The sequence below is a fragment of the Staurois parvus genome, unplaced genomic scaffold, assembly GCF_062004578.1.
Source record: "Staurois parvus isolate SC_StPar_1 unplaced genomic scaffold, SC_StPar_1.0 ptg000006l, whole genome shotgun sequence".
Classification (NCBI taxonomy): Eukaryota; Metazoa; Chordata; class Amphibia; order Anura; family Ranidae; genus Staurois; species Staurois parvus.
This window is the reverse complement of record NW_028317802.1, coordinates 102374-109924: the sequence shown is the minus strand read 5'-3', so window position 1 is coordinate 109924 and position 7551 is coordinate 102374. Positions and strand designations below refer to the sequence as shown.

Sequence of the window (7551 nt, the reverse complement as noted above, 5' to 3'; positions counted from 1 at the left end):
AGATTCCCAGCAACCGATCCACTGCACCACTCGATCATCCAAACCCCACTTGGCAGCTTCCATAGCCGCCCCAATGCGGAATGAATGAAAAGAGTATTCGTGCGGTTGGAAACCTGCCAACCGCACACACTTTTGCAATACTGAAACAAATTGAAACCTGGACAACGCAGAACCATCCTCATGAATCAGAAAAGGCTGTGATCCCAGTGGCCTCACTACCAACCACCTCCCTAACCACCCGCACTGGACAAGCCTCATAATCTTGGACTCGCCCCAAGTCAACCCAAGCCCCATGACCAGACTGGTCAGTTTTTGAACGTCTGATGAAGAAAGGTACCTTGTTGCCACTAGAGATTACAGTATGTCTTACAAAGCCAATCCCCCACGCCCCACCGTCTGGACTGACAAACCAGATCGCCAATCCACATCACTCCAAAAAACGTCAACACAAAGGCCGCCTTGAAGAGCAACGCCTCGTACAAAGAAGAACATACCTCCTGCAAGCAACCCAGAATGGCCCCAAGCATGTGAAAAGAAATGGGGAGACAAGAATCTGACACGCTTCTGCCCTTACAATAACCCCTCATGGCTTTCTTAACATAGAAAGACTTTGTGGCATCCAGAAACCCGGAACAAGAAAGCCAAGCCCAAAAGTTTGCGATTCATCACAGAGACCGAGACCCCACGCTCAAAGTCCTGACCAAGAAAGTACAGCAAAGCGCACAGGCAATCCTCCTCACGAGGGCAACCACCCACCGAACTTACCAGCTCATGCCAGTCCCTCCAAACCTTTTTATAAGAAGACCATGTTGCCGCACAAACAGAATTATGAATCATACCTGCTATCATGGCAAGGCGACCTCACACAAGTGACTCAGGCAGGGAATTTCCCTTTGCTCCACCTCCAACTGATGGAATCTCTCCCACTGCAAGCGAGACAAAGCATCAGCCACTGTGTTATCAACTCCTGGCACATGAACAGCATAGACAAAAGAATTCAAGCAAAGACACTGTAAGACCAAATGCCAAAGCAGATGAACAACTGGCGATGAGCAGGCAGAAATGTTATTAACAGCAGACACAACCCCCATGTTGTCACAATGAAATTTCACCCTTTTGTTCCTAAACTCCGGACCCCACAATTCCATTGCCAACACTCTCGGGAACAACTCTGGCAGGGCCAGTTTCCCCAAGAACTCGCCCCCGCCAGCCGTCTACAAAAAACTCTACCCATAGGCATAACCTGACAAGCAAGATTCAACTTACCCAGCAAAGATTGTAGGGAACGCAGTTGAATCTTTTTGCAGCCAAGGGCGTCCACAAACTACCCAAGCATGTCCTCCAGCTTGTCAAGTGGCAGACGGCATTCCATCGCCATGGTGTCAATGACAATGCCCAAGAGTTTTAGCTCCGTCACAGCGCCTTTTGTTTTATCCAGCTCCAAAGGGACCCCATACAATGCAAAAACATGTGTTAGCATAGCCAACAGCATAAGGCATGTTCTAGAACCCGTGGGGCCGATGACCAAGAACATGTCCAAGTAATGGAGCACCGAATGTAAACCCAACACATCCCGAACCATGCACTCCAAAAAGGAACTGAAAACCTCAAACAGTGAACAGGAAATTGAACAAACCATGGGCAAACACTGATCAGCGAAATACTAACCCTGCCACATGCAACCCAAAAAATGAAAACAATGAACATGATCCGGCAAGAGGCGAAAAGCCACCTCAATATCCGTCTTAGCGAGAAGGGTGCCTTTCCCAAACTCATGCACTCACGCCACGGCCTCATCAAAAGGATACATAAGACACAGCAGACAAAGCTGGGTCAATAGCATTATTGACTGAAACCACCTTGTGGGTGAGACTAATGGTGTAAAAGGCTAAATTTATTGGGTTCCTTTTCAGAACCATCCCAAGGGGCGAAACAACAAATTAATCCAGCAGAGGGTAAGGAAAGGGGCCAGCCATTCTACCCATTCTACCTTTCGCAAATTTTGCAGCCACAACCTTGGGGCGTAACTTTAACGATCTTACATTCGCCGCTACTGGGGGAAGGCAAGGTACAGGGAATAACAAAGCCCTCAGAAAATCCTTGAAACAAAACAAGCGCTGCCTTCCGATCTGGGTATCTACTTAGAAACGGCGCCAATTTTTCCACCCTCACTGGAATCCTCCCTTTTCCCAGAATCTGTCGCCCAACCTCTACCTCATTTGAAGCATCTGGACAAAGAATGCGTGCCCCCCACATCCGGAGCATTTGTGGTGAAAACAACAGGAACCCCAGAATCTGCACAATCCTTCATTAAATTGCAGCAAAACTCCTTACGCTTACCGGCAGACACCGATGAGGTGCCAGGTCCCCCCCCCAGAAAGGGAGTAGGATTGATCCTAGCTTGCATCATGAGCTTCATCCACAAACTGATATCTCTATGGTCCCATCGCAACCGCCTTATGTTGACGATACTACTTGTCATATTGCAACCAAGCCACGCCCCCATACACCCACTTTGCCTCACTGACAGAATCTGGTTAACAAAACAGAGCCGAATAATGCTCGGACGCCTTTTCCCCAATAACACTGGCTAGAATATTAAAAGCTTGCAGCCAATTCGCCAACGTCCGCGGGATAAAGCGAAATCTCCGTTTTTCTTCCTCATCCTTTTTCCCTTCCTCCAGCTTCACCTTATTAAAATTAAACTTTTCCAAAGGCAATAAAGAAAATATTTTGATATATTCCTCTTTGTCAAGGATCTGGATATGACCAGAGATGTGTGGACTGACACAGGGAATAGCAGGCTTCAGGAGTGATGTAATAATATAATTTATTAAGAGCTACACAAGTATACAAAGACGCACAGTGCAAACAAAAACCAAACCTTCAACTAATATCTATATGTTCAGAAACACAGGCGTAGTCAGGGATGGAGAGGTAGAGTGGTCAGGCAGGCCAGGTCAGGAACAATCGGGCAGATCTGGTACAGAGGGGTAGGCAAACGGATAGTCAAAAAGGAGAGCTGGGTCGGTGCAGGCAGAGTTCAATCGTGGTCGGAATCAAGCAGGAGAATCAAGCAGGTAGATGACAGGATACAGGTACAGGACAACAAGGGCTCATGGGAAACAAACACCAAGGCACTGATTGCAGGCCTGGTTACTGCTTAAATACACCTCCTGCAATCAGCCTCAGGTGATGGCTTGATTGCAGGAGGTAAGATCCTGGCTGCTAAAAAGCACCCGCTGGTAAGAACTGGTACTGCAGCCCATAGAGCAGGTGAGCCCCAGCACCACCAGCGGTGAGTCCTTTCCTGACACTCTTTCCAAATTCACTCCTTTACCACCTGTTTAAGATGGGCACCCAAAGGGCCCTCAAAGCAGACAATCATGTTGGAACAGGAAGGGGCCATCCCTCAATTGCTTCCACATGAAAATGAGCATGAAATTGTCCAAATGACTTGATATGCTTACGCCTTATGCGTTTTCTTCACTGTAACTAAGGGGCCAACCCCTGAAAACCAATCCCCCTTCATAATCTGAAGGCCACATGAAGTTTGGAGGTCTTTAGCTATTGACTCTGCAGACAGTTAGCGACTTCTGCGCACTGTGCGCTTCAACATGCGCTGACCCCACTCTGTCATATTGCATGGCCTACCACTTGGTGAGTTGCTGTTGTTCCCAGCTGCTTCCACTTTGTTATAATATCACTAACAGTTGATCGTGGAATATTTAGTAGCAAGGAAATTTCATGGATTGACTTATTTCACTGGTGGCAACATATCATGACATCATGCTTGTATTCACTGAGCTCCTGAGAGCGACCCATTCTTTGGCAAATGTTTGTAGAAGCAGTCTGCATGCCTAGGTGCTTGATTTTGTTTACACCTGTGGCCATAGGGGTGACTGGAACACCTTTATCCAATGATTTGAAGGGGTGTCCTAATACTTATGGTAATATAGTGCATGAGCGGCGGCAAAGAGGGTGGGTTTTAATGCCCACATACCACACATATGCATCCATGAGTGACAAAGCATTCTGTGCTCACACAATGACTGATCTCTTAAAAGGGGCTCATGGTCTGTATTAATGATCGGGATCCAGCGGTACTGCGGGACCATTGTGATAGCCAATCACAGTGGTCATGCGATTAGTCGATCCTTCCTGCCCCCTGGGCGTACAGATCCTGTTAAAGGTACACCAGGGCTGAGCAGGAAGAGGTTAATGGCTAACAAATATACAAGGTCCATTATAACTAACTGCTATTACTCTTTTTAATTTAACTGCCTAAAATTGACATCCTGTAATAAAACATGGTCTGTAGCTTTAGTAGCTACTTGAGATAGCTTTTAATTCACAACTAATTAAGTTTTAATAGATTTAAGGGTATTTTAATATCTCCTGAAATAGTCTTCCTAAAGTTTAGGATTAGGATTAATATTTAAGTAAGAAAACATTGTACTTTAGTTTGCTCATAGTTGCTCATGTAATTTTGTGTTTATCAATTTCTTATTGCTGTTAAAGTGTTTTACTAAACCCAGGACTTTAAGTTTAAAATGTACACATGCATATCACAAAAATAAGATTTTGAATACATTATTTTACGTATTAAATATACCTTTTTTAAATACACCAGTTTCAACTACTTCATTGGACCTACTATGCAATTACAATGGAAAAATTCAAAATTTCACACTCTACAATGAACTGCATATGCTAGCATTTTCAAAATATCCAAATGTCAAATATTTGATTTTTATTGGTGTGTTATTTATTTATTTGTTTGGCATGCTCGGAAACATTTTTGTTACTTTAATTGTATGCTGCACTGAGCAGTTGCATACCCCAATGTACTTTTTTCTATGCAATCTAACAGTCTTGGACATTATATACATCTCTGCCATTTTGCCAAAGCTGCTATTTATCACAATCACAGGTGATGCTAATATCTCCTACCAAGGATGTTTTACACAAGTTTTTCTCTGTTTTTTGTGTTGGCACAGAATTTTTCTTATTAACATCTATGGCATATGATCGATACATTGCCATTTGTATTCCATTTCACTACAATTTTATAATGAACAAAATACTTTGCTTAACCCTGAGCTTATTCTGCATCAGTCTAGGTATCTTTAATGCCTTGATGTATGTGTTGATATCTAAGTTATCATTCTATAGTTCTAGTGAAATTAACCATTTCTTTTGTCATATGAAGACGATACTCGCCATCTCCGGTAGTGACAGCAGTGGCATTGCGGTTCTAATAAATGTTGATGGTATTGTTTTGGGTTTTTTTCCCTTAATGCTTATTCTTACATCTACATTCTATCTACAGTTATGAAGATCAACACATCTCCAAATGTTCTTCTCATCTCATCGTTGTTTTATTATTTTGTCTCACATCTCTCAGTCTTAACATAAAACCAGAATCTATTTTTTTGCAGGAACAGGACAAACTTCTCTCTATGCTGTACATTGGTGTTGTTCCAATGTTAAATCCCCTGGTATACAGTCTGAGAAACAAAGAAGTCTTAAAAGTCATTAAAAAATATTTCAAGACATTAACCAATGTATTTGTATTTTAAGGTTTACAGTATATGATATCTCTACTGGCAAATGTAGGTAGTCATGTACAGCATATTAATGTATTTTAATGCGGATATTTTCTTGTTTGTCTGGCTGTCTGTTCTTGGGGCACTTGTAATCTTTTTTTTAATCATTTCAAGATGATATGCTAAATAAAGGGCAATAGGCTGGGAAGATTACTACAGACAGGTTGGTGCCAGATTTGTTTACCTAAACCCCTGTTGCCCAACCTGCTGTCTAGGAGCCACATGTAGCCCTCTGGCACTTTCTGTGCAAGCCATGGGCCCCCTGCAGTCACTAATAAGTGTTTTCTCATAGTCCTGTTATAGCAGCAATTTCTAGCACTCCGGTGTAATGTGTTTATAGCCTGTGACTGCCTCCTGAACCATGACACACTCCTATAGCATGTTCACATACTCTGACCATCACAGGTATTGAAAGGTTGTCGATAGCCCCTGGCTATCAGTCTTTATTAGGCTGTTGAAGGTACGACGCGTCGGGGAGATTGACTTCATCTCAGAAAAGACAACAGACATACACATACACAGTGATAGTTGAAATCAATCTCTCAAGTTTATTAGCGGGAAGAAAATTAATATAACAGAAAAAAGAAAGGTGGGGGGCACAGAGTATCAAAAAGCTGAGTTGTCAGTAATTGATTGGCTGAATACAAAAAGACAACATTGACGTCAATTCTGAAAAGTGATGAGAAGCGGAGTTTCACTTTCCCAGGAATAAAAGTTTCTACATTGTTTTAAAACACTTATCTACTACATACAACAGAATCTCGCTAGATACTTGTCAAGGCTGTAAACATGACTTTCTCAGGCCTTGAAATCAGTTACAAGTATCCAACAATTATTTTCCCATGGGACAGAAATATTTGACTTTTAATTATATCATAACAGAAACAGGTGCTGTTAGTATAAAGAAATAATTGGATACTATCTCCATCTTTACCAAGGCTAACCTAACATAAGAAATAGAAGAAGAATATTGTGAGTACAGTTCTGTAACACATAACTGACACAGCATATTTTCATTAACTCATTCTGGGTATAATACAAAACAATTAATCAACATGTTAGTACAAAATGGAGTTGGGGGGAAAACAAAATGACAGACAAGAAAGACATACATTTCCCTTCAGGTATCATGTCTGCAGTTTTTAAACATCTCTTGTTTCCTGTCCACAGTCTCTGACCATCTTCTGTATTACGTCCATGGTCTCTGACCATCTTCTGTATTATGTCCAGAGGCTCTGACCATCTCTTGTATTATGCCTCTAGTCTTTGAGTATATCTTCTTCTGTGTCTGGGGTCTCTGACAGTGAATATTCACTGAATTTTATGTGCAACCCTTTGGTTATGTTGGGGGCTACACTTGAGGCCCCATATTAACCACTTGCTTCTCAAGCCTATTCTGCCACTTCCCTCCTACCTGTGAAATCATCATTTTTTTTTGCTAGAAAGTTACTTAGAACCCCAAAGCATTATACAGTATATGGTTTTAAGGCAGAGAGCCTTGAGAATAAAATGGCAAGTGGTTTAATTTTTACGTCACGTGGTATTTGCGCATCAGTTAAATGCAATTTTTTTGGTAAAAATACACTGTAACTAAGTCATTGCACACAAACACAATATAATACCAATTTTTGGGTAAAATATACAATATGATGTTACACCAGGTAAATAGATACCTAAGGGGTAATGAATAAGAGCTGTATTTAGCATGAAACGCGTTTACCTGCCAGTCCCCTGCTGTATTTCCACTGTCTGGATTGGTTTTATTTTGGTTCAATAAAGTGAATTGTTTGGAGTGCAGCCGATTGAGCTTCCTTTGTTCTCATCTATGCAGCACACGAGCTGGGCCGGGCTAGCACCTACAGGAGTTGTGCTTGGAGATTGGGAGTCTCTCTACCTTGAGCAGTGGTAAACATATAAAATATATATATATATATATATATAT

At 42.1% G+C, this 7551-nt stretch overlaps 1 pseudogene; it reads left to right on the top strand.

Annotated features, from left to right (window-relative positions):
• Window positions 1-4710: 4710 nt before the first annotated feature.
• Window positions 4711-5582, top strand: LOC149474298 (olfactory receptor 5V1-like; annotated as a pseudogene).
• The last annotated feature ends 1969 nt before the right edge of the window (window positions 5583-7551 follow it).